Source organism: Myotis lucifugus, unplaced genomic scaffold, assembly GCF_000147115.1.
Source record: "Myotis lucifugus unplaced genomic scaffold, Myoluc2.0 scaffold_16, whole genome shotgun sequence".
NCBI classification, from domain to species: domain Eukaryota; kingdom Metazoa; phylum Chordata; class Mammalia; order Chiroptera; family Vespertilionidae; genus Myotis; species Myotis lucifugus.
Genome location: NW_005871064.1, coordinates 9,674,399 through 9,691,428, shown reverse-complemented (window position 1 = coordinate 9,691,428; position 17,030 = coordinate 9,674,399).

Below are 17,030 nucleotides of genomic sequence, written 5' to 3'. Positions count from 1 at the left end.
ATAATTTAACAACTGCCAACTACCACAACATGAGTTAACAAAGGTAAGAGTCATGCTGAGCCCTCAGCAGCAAGGGAAATGGAGAATGAGAAGAATCTGGGGGTAGGGTAGGATATCAACCTCGCTAGATGAAAGAAGGGGACAGGCAGTCCTCCCTTTGCCCTCCAAAGGACTGTGGTGATTCTATTCCATATTTGAGCCAGAACTTCTATGCAAAAGGTTCAGTCTGGTAAGAAAAAACAATAATCATTAGGAGGGAATTTTAGGCAGTGGTGATTTTTAAGGAAGTCAAAATAGTAGCTCTTGGAGACATTTCACTTGGAACACATCTGCCAGCAGCAGAGTACAAGGTGGGATTCAAATGGCAGCCAGAGTAGGGGCATGACACAACACAGTGTGTGAAAATTTCAGACAAGCAGGTGAGGTTTCAGTTCAGGGGCTCAGGGACCATGAGCTGGAAACCCAAGCCAATGTACCATCATTGAGACTGAGCAAGCGGAGCAGGGGCACAAGGGTATTTAGAGAGCATAACCAAGTCTACTGGTAGAATCACTTAGGAGTTTTATGATTCTGCCCCCACAACTAATGTCTCACTTTATTTCAACAGGGTTTGTTGTGTTTTGGTTCTTGTAAATTGCCTTCATTGAATCTTTTCAATTTAGTTTCTGTGAAAGAAATAATTATATTTCTTTTGCATGCATAATTTTATTGGTTTACATATTAGTTAATTAAAATGTGTCATTATAATAAAAAGCCCAAAATGGCAAAAAATATGTTTGGTCGTAAACACAACTGACTCTTGGTAGTGAGTATGGAACTCATGTGTAGAAACTAGAAGCCTTGTGCACGAATTCTGTGAGATTGGGCCGAAACCAGTTTTCTGACATCCCCTGAGGGGTCCCGGATTGTAAGAGGGTGCAGGCCAGGCCAAGGTGTACAATAGGGGCCAGGGAGGGACACAGAAGGGAGGGGCTGCAGGAGGGCTCCAGGGAGTGTCTGGCCCATCTTGCTCAGTCCTGATCCGCAGGATCCCAGCAGCAAGCTAACCTACTGGTCGGAGCGTCTGCCTCCTGGTGGTCAGTGGACATCATAGTGACTGGTCAACCGGTTGACTGTCTGCCCCCTGGTGGTCAGTGCACGTCATTATGAGTGGTTGAGTGGCCTTAGCATTCATTAGCATATTACACTTTGATTGGTTGAACGGATGACCAGATGACCAGACACTTAGCATCTTAGACTTTCATTATATAGGATAGAAGTATACAGGCAAACCAGACAATCACCTCCCAGTCAAATGCTTTTAGTACATTCTGGGCAACAGAGGGAATACCAATTAATCCCAAGTGTGAGGCTAAGTGTCATCGATACTCTCTCATTATATTTTCAGCCAGAATAAGAAGAGTATAAGGTTCTAAGAGATATGGGGTCAAGAGTTCAAAAGGGAATGTGGCTTAAGATTAAGGATGATAGGATTTGCTTAAAATCTTGTGTTTTATATATCTACAGGTGTGTATGCTTATGTGTGTGCACATGCATGCAAGGATGTATGTGTTGCAAAGAAATAACTTACATTCATTGTAAAGGCAACTGCAAGCAAAACAGTGAAGTTAGAGGTCAGACTGCAATGAATTAAAGTGTCTAGATGGCAAGATAGTTGAGGTAGTAGATGCAAACTATTCTAAGGAATTAGGTGTCTAGGTAAAGGAGAATGATAGGGAGTTCAGTGGAGGAGCAAGGGGTGATCAAGACATATTTTTTATCATAAAGAAGACAAGATCATATTTATAGTTGAGAGTAGCATGCTGATGGAGAGGGATATTGGAAGATGAAGAGGAAATAGAATGGAGTGAGGTGGCAGAGAAGATAAAGCAAATAATACAAGTATCAGCACCCCAGAAAAGCAGGAATGTTTAAAAACACACAGGTTTCTGCAACCTCTTCAACAAAAGAACCTATAGATATATAGGGAGGAACAATGTTTTTAATGCAACAAGGTTAGTGGAGGTGAAATATGCACAGTAATAATATAAATGATGGAATAAAAACTATTTAGGTGTATCAAGAAAGGATAAGGTAGGATAATATTGAAATGTAAACTAAATTATGGAAAGGGGTTTTCCAGACAAACTAATGGGCAGGGAATTCTGGGCAGAGGAATAACAGGAACAATCTCACAAAGGTGAAAAATGCAGAGTTTCAATTGGTGGTTTGGGGTGCCTTCTGAGCAGAGTACTTGGAAAAGAGGCATGGCTGAAGCTGGACAGGTCTGCAGGGACAAGACCTAATTTTTTTTCTTCTTTTTAATTACATTTATTAAAGTGACATTGGTTAATAAAATTATATAGGTTTCAAGTGGACATTTCTATGATACATGATCTGTGATTTACATTGTGTGCCCACCACCCAAAGTTAATTCCTCTCCCATTGCCATATATTTGAACTCCTTTACCCTTTCATACCCCTACTCGCCTCCCTTCTGGTAACCATCATACTGTTGTCTGCATCTATGAGTTTTTGTTGTTTGTTTTTCTTGTTTATTCCTTTATTGCTTTCTTACATTTTTATTTTTATAGTAAGGATATTGGATTTCCCCCTATAGTTTGGGGGCCTCTTTCAGCATTAATTTAGGAAAATCTCATTCGTGTCTGTCACAAAATTTTGTACATGATGCAATGAGAGACAACACTTGATTACAGGAACATTCTTCCCAGGGCATTAATTTTAGTCCCTTGTTTTGAGGGGGTCTTTCTGTATCAGCTTAAGGAGACATGTAGGGTTAGAAGCATAAAACATGTTCTTGTTCCATAATTTAGGCCTAATAAGAATTCTTAAAGGATATTATTTCTGATCTAGAAAATAAGGTCAAAGGGATGTTCAGGGTTAAAAAATACAGGCTATCTTTATGTACCATAAAGCATGTTAATTTTCAGCAAGCAGAAAGAAAGGAAAAAAACACGACAGCTTCTGTCTAAGATCCCACGGAAGAGGTAAAAGGCTGGGAGAGAAGATAAATATGGGCTCTCTGTAGAGGAGAATTGCTCTCCCTAACCCAGCCTGGGAGAATGGGTCCTAAGGAAAGAAGGGTTTAGTAAGACTTTCGGAGGCTTCTAAGGCTTCTATGAGTTTTCTTTCCTTTTTATTTTTTTAAAACATTGACCAGAAAGCTTTGTTGTCTAGGAAAGGGTAAAAGGATGTCTGGCTGAATTGAAATTGACAAAACTAGGCAACTCAGAGAGGGCAGTCTCAGGAGCAGCCTTTAACCACAAAAGAGATATTGAAGGCGAAGCAATCGATAAAGCTGGAGCGCACGCGGAGAGAGATGATGAAACTCATCAAACTCGATCACTGGGCATGAGTGGTCAGCGTCAGCTTCCTCAGGAAGGGTTACTGGATGTCAGCCTCCATTCAGGGGCTTTCACCTCTCCTGCTGATTGTGTTCTTAGGATCATAAAGTTTGAGTGTCGGGAGGGAACAATGCATGCTGCCTGCTCCAAACTTCATTCTGTGACTCGAATCCCTTGCACTGTGGCCTATACAAGCAGGTTTCCTGAATTCATGGATTGCAGAGCCGCCCACTTAACCACCTAGAACACTCCACAGGTCTGACCTATCTCCCTAAAGACACATCCGTTCATTCATTCATTTATTCAATCATAATGTATTCCTATCTATTGTAGGTTTTAGGAAATCTGGCTACAAATCCCTTTGCAGGTTCTCTTTTCAAGAGGTTGAGTATTTTCCCCTGACTTACCACTTGATTTGGCCCAAAAGAACAGCAAGGGTGGGAAATGTGGAGAGAAGCCCTGACTGTCCCAGGCATCTCAGCCATGTCTGAACTCAGACATGTGTGCAAGTGCACCTTGTGGGGAGAAGTGAGTTCAGATGAGCCCAGCCCTAAATGCTGACCCACAGGGTCTTTAGAAGACAAAAGGGCCCAAAAGAAACATTTTAAGACAGTAAGTTTTGGGATAGTTTATTATGTAACACCAGCTAACTGATATGCCATCTAAGGATAAATTTGGGAAGACTCAAAGTGGAAATGATACAGAAAGGCTCACCAAAAAAGTTTAAGGACAAGACAACTATCTTAAAATCTCCCTTATAAATAATCTATGAACATCAAGAATTCGATCATAACCTTCAGGCAAAGCTCTGGGTAAAGGTTGATTGCACTTAGAAAATATCCATTCAAATAATTGCATTGTAACAAGAACACACTTGTATGCATGGCATCTATAGAGAGAACTCTCAAAAGCCAATGAGATGAAATATTCTCTGTCCCTGGAAGGATGAGGTGGGGAGTGGGCTTTGGCATCTCTTGAGAGATCGGTATGTGCCTGTAGCAGAATGGAATGCATGAAGCTATGAACTTGAAGATGTGATTGAGGTCACCCTCTTTCTTTCTTAGCACTGTTTCCCTTTCAGTGAACAGCCCTTGTATTCTAATTTGTTCACAGGAGAGAACATGCTTATCCATAAACACTGACATTCTGTCTAGTTAATAGTTATATTTCTCATTGTAAATTAATGAATTGGGCCTCTATGTTTCATAGATCATCTCTGTAAGCTTGAATAGTGCATTTGTTGTGCTACCAGTCTGGGTTCAAGCCTGCAAGCCAAAGGTGCAGAGAATGGTGAATTCAACCAACACATGTTCTTTTTCCTTGAGTGCCAATCAGGAACCTCAACTGTCAATACTTAACCTCATGTGTACCTTTTCTTCAAACTGCAGCACAGCTCTGGTTCCCTGATGCCCAGACCAATGCTCTTTTCATGTCTCCATGTGGTTAATTTTAATGCTAGATACTGTTTCTTGAAGGCTCACTAGGTGCCAGGCATTGCTCTAAGGGTTTTACATGTATCAAGTTATCCAAACCTCACAATGACCCTAGGAGTAAAACTTATTCTAAGTTTATCAATGAGGAAACTGCGCCAGCGACATTTCCTAACTTTCACATAGGTAATAGAAAGAACGGAGCTGGGATTCAGACCTAGGAGATGTGATTCAGAATGCTTGCTGGTGATTACCAAGCTATCTTGTCCAATTAGGATAGTACTATCTTTTTCTCATGACCATTTTCTTTTAAGAAGCAATTCAGAGCATCTCTAAACATCCATTAGACTAAGTTCAAAGTTCTCTCTATAGCTAAAAGGCCCTTTCTAATCTGATACCAAACTATTGGTAGAACTTCAACTTCTATGTTTCATATAACCTTAACAATTAATTACTTGAAATGTTTTACATGCCATATGTCAGGCTCCATACTGATGGAGAAATAAAGGTGGGTAAAAGAGTTTATTACCTAAATAGACAGATGAAAAACAAATCTGTGAATATATAACTTGTAAAACTAAGCAACATGATAGTGTGAACACTTACAGCACACAAAACTCACTCCTGAATTGGGGACACTGATGACATAGAGAGAAGGTAGTCTATAAGGTCACCTCAGTGACGATTATGCTAAACTGAGAGGGAGGAAAAAATGATTCATTACAGATAAGAAGAACAAGTATAAGCAAAGACAAGATCTTTAAAAAAGTGTGGTCATTATGGGAAGAAAAAATGTACAAGTGTGGTAAGAACAAGAAGTATGATTATAATTAATGTGGAAAAAAAAGAGATGGCAGCTGAGTTGTAGACAGGTTAAGATGTTTCAACTTGAAGTCTAGTCTAAGAAGAGAAATATATCGTGATGTTAAACCATTCACAGTATGTTTGTATGTTGATGGTTGAAGCTTGAGAATCATGGGGATCTTCAGCATAAGATTGCAAAAATGACTAGTGTTTGAGAGAAGCAATCCTTTGGTGCCCTCTTCTTACTTGGTATCCTGGAAGCTGGTGGATAATAGGCACTAACTTGGTGTTTCCCAAGATTCATTCTGGGTTTCAATCAATGGTTTCCAGGGTCACATATGTTTGTGACAGGCCTGGTACATTCTCCTCTTAAATGTTTGCCAAACTTAACACAATGTTAAAACCTTTGGAAATTTCTGTTGCACAAAAAATGTGTTTAGCTCTATTTAGTGTAGTTTCCCAAGCTTATTGTTATGGAATTTCCCATGACTCCTGTAACCACGACTATTATCACATGGGTTAATGTTCCCTTCTGTTGAAGTTTTGGGAATCTTACATTTAATTGATGTTTTTCATTAAATAAGTGTCACAATATATCTTCTTTCTTTTGGGTAGAGAAGATAGAGCACAGAACTAGCAACAGGGCAGCTGAGCTCTGGCGGTCAGGACCAACCAATAGTGTGACTTTGTATGAATAATGGAGCTGGATCAACATTTTCTCATAGGTTAAGTGGGCCTGACGGCCTCTGACTTTTCTTAGAAGAGCATTACATGAATGTATTGAGCTAGCATAGTGATAGTTTTATATATACAAGCATAGTTACTAGTTTTGACACTGGAGTTTTAGTCTGAATACTGAACCAGGTTAAGGGTATCTTAATGATCTAACTAGATAATATCTTTGTACCATTTCCTCTGGACCAGTGGTTCTCAACCTTCCTAATGCCGTGACCCTTTAATACAGTTCCTCATGTTGTGGTTACCCCCAACCATAAAATTATTTTCGTTGCTACTTCATAACTGTAATTTTGCTACTGTTATGAATCGTAATGTAAATAAAGGGTGTCCCAAAATTCACGCAAGAAGTAATTTTGATAGAAACACAGGTTTATAATTAAAAATTGTAAATTTTTTATTGATTCATAAAGTATACAGTATAGGGTTATGTATGGAGTAGCATATCAGATAAATGGCCTCCACAGCTTTGCTGGCACATACGCACTCTTTTGTTGAAATTTTCCATGACCGTTTTGCATAAATGTGGCTGAATTTCGATGAGCCTCATTTTCATCTTGATGGCTTGGTTAATCGACAAAATTGTTGCATTTGGGGTTCAGAAAATCCACGAGTGATTGTTGAGAAACAAATACATCCACAACGTGTCACTGTTTGGTGCGGATTTTGGGCTTGGAGGCATCATCGGACCATTCTTCTTCGAAAATGCGGCTGCTCAGGCAATAACAAAAGAGTGCATATGTGCCAGCAAAGCCGCGGAGGCCATTTACCCAATATGCTATTTCATACATAACCCTATACTGTATACTTTATGAATCAATAAAAAATTTACAATTTTTAATTATAAACCTGTGTTTTCTATCAAAATTACTTCTTGCGTGAATTTTGGGACATGCTTTATCTGATATGCAGGATGTATTTTCATTGTTATAAATTGAACATAATTAAAGCATAGTGATTAATCACCAAAAATGTAATTATATATGTGTTTTCCAATGGTCTTAGGTGACCCCTGTGAAAGGGTCGTTCGACCCCCAAAGGTTTCGCGACCCACAGGTTGAGAACCACTGCTCTGGACTTAAGAGACCAGAAAATGCATAGCGTTAGCTTGGGACCCTAAACTTGTGAGATTTGATAATAAGAAAATATATTAAGAATATATACCTTAAGAATAAGAACATATATTCCTACCATCAGTTGTCCTAAAAATGATCTGTGCAAAGGTCCTGAATCAGGCACCTGGGGAAAAGGGTGCTGGTGACAGCTCGGGGATTTACTGTGTCGATTCGGGCAAGTCAGGTCCCTTCTGTTTGGTACAGTTTCATGACTGGAAAGGATTTTAGACTAGACCAGGGTCCCAGTCCTCTCTGGATATAACATAGTATGAGCCTTTTAGTGCACAAAACCATTGCTCTACTCTTATTAGCATAAAGAAGGGACACGTTAGAGAGTGATGGCAGGTTTGAAACCTTGCATCATTCTGAGGAGACACTGTTTGTGATCTTACCTCCTTCCATACAAGTATAAACCTTCCTCACAGCAAAGAGTCCAGATTTAGCTTGTGAGTGTAAGACCAGAATCTTGGAGGCTTTTATGATTAATATTCTGATCAGTCTTCAAAGCCCAACTCTGATAATTCTAGTACCTTCTTTGGGCCATTGGTCTACTCTGCTTTTAGCATCTTTCTTGATACCTTTGTACCAGTTTTTAATTTACCTCCCAGCTACAAATAACCTGCCATATTTATATCTGAGCTGCAGATATCAGGGACCACCATGCTGATATAAAACCCCAAACCAAATACCCTATCCAGAGCCTCAAATAAAGACAAGTAGAAGCTGGTTTTGGCAGCTGAAATGTAGCATGACCTTAACTTCTCTTTCAGGTGTTCTTTTTTTTCTGGATGAATTTCCAAGAGGCTAATGGTTGGGGAAGCTGGAGGGGAATTAGATAGGTGGGAATGTAAAGTAAAAGGAGGTGGCTCCATGGATAAAAGTATGTAGGGGAGGATCTGTTTAGAAAAATGTGCCAAGTTTAGGAGGTGTAGCAACCCTTTTATATTTTATTGTTGCTTCACTTGTACAGAGAAATCCACTCATGGAGTTAGCAGTGAGATAGTCAACCAACACCAGGAATGCCAATATGTCAAAAGGAAATCTTTTCCCTTCAGCAAATAAAATATTAAGAGGGCTCAACGAAAGCCAGTGGGAAGTGGCCTGGAGAAGGAGATGAAAAATTAATTTTAATGCATGGGAGACTAAGTAATTCACTTATTTCACAACCTCAATCAATTTTAATATTTTAATATTTAATGTGAATGTGGTGCCTCTCCAATAATATTTTAAAAGTTGTTTCTCCCTTTTTGGCTTTTGTCCTACAAGTGCTTTCTATTTTCTTAGACATTTTTCTAAGTGTTTTGTTAGGGAGGTATCAGCAGATTTCACATTACTCAAGGCAAGAATTTACCCTCTCCTCTCCCCATCACAGATTACTGAATAGGGGAGCAAAGGCAGCAGGAAAGACCCCAAACCAATTTTTTATGCAGAGGCCACTGAACCCCAAGGGGCTCTCAAGTCTTTAGGGACAGGCCATTGTGTGGAGAGCAAACTGGAATCATTTAGTCATTAGTTCTTCAGATATCAGCCCAAGAGAGGAAGCTGTCTGCCTTTCTCCACAATTTAGACACTTATCTTACAAATTCACCAAGCTCGGTGATTTCTGAACAATGCCAGCTGTTAGGGAGCCATTTCCCTGGCATTTTCCCCATAATTTGATTTGAAAGGAAAAGATTAAACTCAGTTCGACCCAGAACTGTCAGCCCAATGCCCTCAAAGAGTTTGACAGGAAAAGAAAAACACAAAAAGAAAAAAAGAAAATAAACACACCAGAAAACGTTGCAGATTCTTAGATGAAGAAATCACCTGTACCTGTGCAGGAAGGTGCGGTAAGGTACATTCTATAGGCTACACAATGAACATGGATAGGACTATCTCAAAAGAAATCTCCTCCCAGAAAGAAGCATTAAATTGAAGGTTCAACTCATTGTCCTCCTTAATGATCAACTTTTAGAGAATGCTGCTTTTTGGAAGAAAGGTTAGACTGCATTTAAATGATGATCAGCTGGTATGAGTATGTTAGCATTTTAAACATACAGCAGTTATAACAAATAAGTTGTCTAAAGGTGCAGTGATCCCTCTTTTTTTGTGTGTGTGTGTGTGTATTTTTTTTTATTATTTTTTTTTTCACTAAAAGTATTACAAAGGGTATTACATAAGTGTCCTTTTTTCCCCCCCGCCCTTGACAAACCCCTGCCCTCCCTTACCCCCCAGTGTCTTATGTCCATTAGTTATGCTTATATGGATGTATACAAGTCCTTCGGTTGATCTCTTACTCCCCTCCCTCCTGTCCCCCAACCCTCCCTGGCCTTCCCACTGCAGTTTGACAATCAGTTTGAGGCAGCTCTGCCTCTGTATCTATTATTGTTCAAAAGTTTGTAATGGTCTTTATTATCCATGAATGAGTGAGATCATGTGGTATTTTTCCTTCATTGACTGGCTTGTTTCACTTAGCATAATGCTCTCCAGTTCCATCCATGGTGTTGCAAATGGTAAGAGTTCCTTCTTTTTTACAGCAGCATAGTATTCCATCGTGTAGATGTACCACAGTTTTCTAATCCATTCATCTACTGATGGGCACTTAGGCTGTTTCCAGATCTTAGCTATGGTGAATTGTGCTGCTATGAACATAGGGATGCATATATCCTTTCTGATTGGTGTTTCTGGTTTCTTGGGATATATTCCTAGAAGTGGGAGTGATCCCTCTTTCAATTCAGTAAGAAGCATTCTATTTATTCCAGAAGAACAGAACATTTACACTTTGTTGAATGCTTATTTTACCTAATCCTCACCTCGCAAGAATGATTTTTTTGCTTTTAAATATATATTTTTATTGATTTCAGAGGTGAAGGGAGAGAGAGAGAGAGAGAGAGAGAGAGAGAGAGAGAGAGAGAAACAGAGAAACATCAATGATGAGAGAGAATCATTGACCGGCTGCCTCCTGCACACCCCACACTGGGGATCAAGCCTGCAACCTGGGCATGTACCCTGACCAGAAATGGAACTGTGATCTCTTGGTTCATAAGTCAACACTCAACCACTCAGCCACATTGCCGGACTCTGCTTTTAATTTTTTTAAATTTTATTTATTAAATTGATTGGAGTGACATTGGTCAACATGAACATATAGATTTCATGTGTGGGTTTCTATGTTACAAGATCTGTATATTGCATCAGAAAAGGTCCTAATATAAAGCAAATATAAAGCGACAGGAGAAGATTTGATTTTGGGTGGTGGGCACAAGAATGATTTAGATGATAATCTTACCTTTGCTTCTCTGATAAGGTCATTGATTCCTAGAAAGTTTAACTTGCTCAAATTGAAACACCCAATAAATACTAGAGCTGGGTTTTGGTCAAGCTTTAAATCCTAGAGTTTTAGTCACTGTGTTACGCATTGTCCCTGCAGAAGGCAATGGAGAAATGTTCTAAAAATTCTACTTCATTAGTGTGGTTTTTCACTTATACTATTGCTCATACTTTTTCAAAATTTTAGCACTTTAACATATGCTTCTTGAACTTGGTCTCATTGCCCTTCTACCCTGGGCTCTGTCTCAAGTTCATTAAAGGACACTTTTGAGAGACCACTGTTGCCTATGTTAATACCACCCTCTTAATTTGGAAGCAAATCTCAAATATTTCTAATTTATTTTTATAAATAAGTCAGTATTTAATATCTCAAGAAATGTATTATAGATACATAACATCTTTCAGTTTAGAAATAATCAAATTCCCCTCATTTCACAGATGAGTAGCTAGATACAGACATGAACTTCCCCAGAGTCACAAACCTCATTGGTGGCCAAACCTGAACTGGATCCAGGGCTTCCAAAACCCAATCTAATGTTCATTTCAGTGTTACATTTCAAAAGTGCTCATACTTTTATTTTACACCACTTCTTACTTAGAGTAATGAAATATATAACTGCTGGTGGTGAAACGACACCAGGTGTCAGACCTTGGTTTAGCAACCTCAGTACTTGAGTTCTGGCTAAGAAATTCAGAGCCAAGACTCAGACTATAAGAAAAAGTTTATTTAGAAAGTCACATGTAGAAGAAGTGAGTAGTAAAAGAAATGTGCTCATGAAACAAGTTACAGAGGCAAAAGAAGGGGCCCTTAAGAGAGAGAAAGGTAAAGGTAATAGGCTTGGGAGGGGAAGGACAGGGGAAGTGGAAAGGACTTGGCCTGCTCTCTGGAGGGAGAGCCCCTTGGAGGTCTCAGGGGAGGATCCTAGTAGAATATTCATCAGCTTTCCAGATGTGTCCTTTCAGGATTGTGATCTTTACTAACTGGTTGCTCCAGGGCAGGGCAAGGGATGCATTAGTCAACGCAGCTTGTCCGGATGTCAGCCATGGCTTCATTTGTCTGGTTTTGCTGCTTTTCTGGACCTAGAGCAGAAACACAACTGAGGCTTAAATGTTTTCCCCAGAGCTTAGTGCTTAAGGGAGTAGTTGTGCAAAGGCCTTCATGGGAGTCACATGAGGTCACTCTTCAGCCCCTTGTTCCTCTTCTAAGGGGGTCTACCACATGACCATCACATGCTATGGGAGGAAAGGTCAGGGGAGAGTCTGAACTGCATGAGCAGTGATATGGAAGGTCAGAGGGTCTAAAGCACATGACCAAGGATATGCGAGGGGAGAAAAGGTTACTTTGGGGGCTAGGTGCTTATTTTCCTAATTTTGCCCTTTGCTAGACACCTGGGGCTTTCTGCTCTGGTGATCTTCTGGACCTGACCCATTGTCCTTGCTCTACTCAAGTCTGTCTAACTGCCTACCATGTATATATTCATATATGTAAGTAAAACATGTAATATTTACCATGTATGTTAACACTTTTATTTTTCTCCCAACTACATCCTTTTTTATGCAACATTTCATATGTCTTCTGCGTTTTTGGCTATTGAGACTTAAAATTTCCTCGATCCTTCATTCACATCTGTGCCTAGGACAGATCTGACAAAACATTAAGTTTCTCATTACTTATTTAATGATGGATTAATTTTATTTGAGATTAATTTGCTTTCATTTCTGATTTTAAATGTCCCAGTATGTCATTTTTATTATTTCCTTTCAATTTATTTTTTTTATTGGTAGACTCAGTAGACCTCAAACCCAGAGGTCATCTTGTGGTGCTGAGACACTGAAACCCATATTTCAAAAGCAACTAGGACACCATAGAACTTGGTTCTAATAGCTCATTTGACATTGCTGCAAGATACTCAATCTAAATTTCCATTCCCATATGCAGTATGCCTCCCAATGATCAAAAGTAATGAAACTGCAGTAAAAAACAGGAATGCTTGACTTAATACCTAAAGGGGTGTCTCTGTCTTCATTCTGAGCTCTTTGAACTTGGTGTGAAGGGGTGCAGAGTTAGTAGGAAAGGACAGACCCACAGGAAGTGGGCAACCAGGAAAGCATTAAGGTGAGATGATATGAAAAAGAAGGATCATGGAGAGAGGTTTCAGACCTTAAAGTGTGTTTACATTTACTTGAATTCCTAGTAATCTCTTTACTAAACAATGTATAAAGATAGAATTTTGTCTTTCAGAATTCGCAGAGATTTAAGGGCAGGTTAACAACCAATCATTCTGCCTAAGGGAAAAATGTATGTTTGTGTATTACATAAATAATATTTCTTCATTTACCTGCTTTGTACTAGAAAGGACATGGTATGGCTTATAGAGATTCATAGACTATAACAACGTAAGACATTAAGAGTAGGTAAGAAAAAAGAATAAATAACAGAAGAGATTTAAAATGAAGCTAACAGTGCTGCACACATAAAATTAATATCATTAAAAAAGCATACATTTGATCTAGATAAGTCAATAGAACTCCAGTGTCAAAATGTTCTGACATTTACTAGTTTGTTTACAGTTTGGGCAACTTTTTCCATGGGCCTTGTTTTTGAACACTTACAAACATTGTCCCTGTCCTATAGGATCTGGCAGTCTAGATGAGAAAACAAAATCTATTCAATGGAAACAATTGAAATTGGCTCTTGTAAGCATATCCTCACAAATGCTCCATCACACTAAAACCTAAATCTTTCCCTCTTTGCTTCTGGTTCGGCCATCTGCTGTCTGTGCTCCCTTCCCTCCCATCTTGTGGAAGGCCACTAGAGGTAACAAGTATGTTCTGTCTTGTTCATTCTCACTCAATACATTCCTTCAGATCAGAGCATCCCCTTCATCATTACCCATTGGAGGGTGTCTTCACCACTTTTTTACATCATTTGTTGTGTGTGTGTGTATGTGTGTGTGTGTGTGTGTGTGTGTGTGTGTGTTGTTGTTGTTGTTGTTATTTGTTTTTGTTTTTTGTTTCTTACCAAAGTCTATTTCTGTCCCAGTTTTTTTTCCTCCCAGATCCTCCCCACATCTACATTATCTATGCCCTTGGCAGCATGTCCCTATATTACAACCTTTGTCATTTCTATCACTCTCAATGGCTGCATTTGCTCTTACCCCCTGGGGTTTTATTCTCATTTAACTTTGACACATGTCTTCATTATCTCACTGAGAGGAACTCCAGGGGCCTAGAAAGAACTGCTGGAAATGGCTCATACAGTTTCCCAGAGGTGGTAACAATTGAATGATGCAAATTTTACTGAGGAGAGAATTATTAGATCTTGAATGAGAACAGCTGTGAGGCACTCTGATACTCACTGATGAGAAGTAAGCCAGTACTGGGCGTAGATCAGGCCTGGGAGAAGTTGAGTTGACCCTAGAGGCCCACATGGGGCTGACTACCTTCTTAAGGCCCAGTGTTTAGAGGTGCATAACAACTCTACCTGATGCAATCTGGACTTTGATTCCAAAGGTGCTCTATCCAAGAGGACAAAGCTATGGAAATTTCTTGGAAGGAGTTGGGTTGCAGTTATTACATAAGGTATTGATGGTACAGTGATGGACATGACATAAATCTCATGGAGCTCTCAGAAGGTCATGATGAGTCTCTATTTAAATAGCTATCCACAGGAATCCTGGTTTTATAAACTTTCTGGAAATGAATCCACATAAGAAGAGCTGTGTTCTATTGCTAGGCAAGGCCCTATCTAAATATTTCAAAGATGTTTATAAAAATGTTTAGATACTGAAAATAATTCAGATTATTATTGGATTTTCAAAATCCTTATAACAAAGGATTAATTTTACATTTTTAACTTAATTGGGTATTAGTGGGCATTTTTAAGGTAAGTAGGACTATCTGACTCTTATTATAAACTAGAGGCCCAGTGCACGAATTCATGCACAGGTGGGGGCAGGCTGGCCATCCTGGCCCCTGATCCATTGGGCCAGCTTGCTGGGGGGAGGGGCCATGAGCGGTTGGCTGGCCATCCTGGCCCCCGATCAGAGTGTTGGGGGCTGATCGGGGGCAGGGCCAGCTGGGGGAGTGGGCAATTGGGGCCCAGATCAAGATGGTTGGCTGCCTCAGTGGGCATCATAGCCACTGGTCATTCTGGTTGTTCTGGACATTCTGCTGTTCAGGTAGCTGGGCTTTTATATATATAGATGACTTCAAATTACAGTGATTCTTGTCTTCTTATAAACAATTTTCATTGTTTTACATATATATATGTATATATGTATATACATGTATATGTATATATTCAAAATATCATACCTGTTTATGTGTGTATGAGTGTATATAATATATAGTGACAGTGACATATATACACTTTAACAATTTTTTTTCAGTTTGTAAAAATTGATGTGTTCTCAGTTTTGAGAGTCTTTAAATCTCTAAAGGTCAACACTTTAATGTTATAATTTTCAGTAAGTTTGTACAGTCAAAATAAGATTTTTTTTTTTTTGCATAATGGGCAAGAGAAGGCTGGGCCATCCAATTACCCTGAAGAGTGGGTGGGGTGTGCACAGAGGAGCTGTTGTCACCCACCTTATCACTGTTAAAAACAAATCTGAGTAGATTCTGCACCCAGTTTTTGGGAAAATAGACATAGCTGGAAAAGAATGCCCCTTACTGAATCTGAAAATGGTGCTGATTATGAATTTAGCAACACTCCAGACAATACCATATTGGCTTCGTGACAATGCTTTTCATGAGGTTATGGAGTTATGTGCTCTTGGATGATCCCACTTAACAACTCCTTGGGCATTGATTGGCCTTTGGATATGGAAAAAAAGCAGTTGTCTGGGTATCTCAATCTCATGTTTGTCTTGGGATCAAACACTATAAATTGGAGACATCCTGAGAGATAAATCACTCAACTGAGAAGAATATTTACTTCTACTCAAACTGAGATGGGAATTAGAAGACCAAAATCAGAAGGATGTCTGGAGTCGGCAGTGGAGCAGGACCAGATAAAGATCATACACAATATGACTAGAACCAAAGAGTGATGCCAAGAGTAAACACTGGCTTCTAAAAAGAGAATGCCAAGAACCAAGTGGAATCATACGAAAATTAGTATCAGGAAATAGAGCTAAGTTAGAAAGCTGAAGGGAACATGAGACTCAGAATATTAAGAGGATGCTATGGTGTTGGGATTTCCTTAGAATCTGACTCTTGGGCAACAAAACCTGTCCCTCTCCATTCATGCCATAAACCCTCCTTAAAGCGTGGCACCAATAGAGTTCCATGTGGGATTTCTCACACATCAGTAGATAGCAGCCTTTCCTGGTAGCCTTGTAAAACACATAAATGCCAATGTCCAAAAGCTTATCTACTGGTTAGAGCAAGTAAACCTACTAGTTCAGAGCCCATTGTATAAAAGGCCAACAGTAAATATTTTTGGCTTCAGGGACCATATGGTCTCTGTCACAATTACTCATCTCTGCCATTTTAGCATGAGTACAGCCATACATAATGCCTAAGTAAATGAACGTGGCCGTGCCCTAATACTTCTTTTTTTAACAAAACAGGTGGCATATTAGATTTGGCCATGGACCATGGTTTCCTGACCCTGGTTTAGAGCAATGTTATTCCTTTCCCCAGCTCAGTGGCCTAATGCATCTTGAAGAGAAAATTAGCAAAACATAGGCCTTCTAAATAGAAACACAGATGTTTCTTTTAATAACTTACAGTTTTGCAGATAATGTTATTCTTGCTGCTCAATTTCTCTGTGTATAAAGGTTGCTGAGATATGGATGTACAAAACTGTGGCAGCAAATATAGTTTCTTTTGAAAGCTACTGGAAAGGAATCTCATTTCCCCAAGTAACTCACTCACTTGCCTGCTCTCATGTCAGAAATTCCATCTTCAGTAAGTCAGTTCAATTCATAGCAATGATATGTTTCATGATACTGTATATAAACTAAAGATGAGAATAATTGTTCCTACTCTCATGGGGGGGAAAAAAGTAAGTTTCATTTTGACAGCTTAAATACTTCCAAGAAGGTAAGCAATATTTATCTAGAGGAAAAATGGGTTGAAGACAGAACTATGAAGATTATTTTAAGCTAGCATCAAGCATTAACAGCTAAGTGTGATTGTTTAAAAAATTCTCTGTGTGTGTGTTATGTGTGTGTGTGTGTGTGTGTGTGTGTGTGTGTGTGTGTTGTGTATGTATGACATAGTTGGGAAGGCAATGGTGCAATGCATTTTTTAAAATGGGAAGCTTTGAAATGAGACATTTCCAA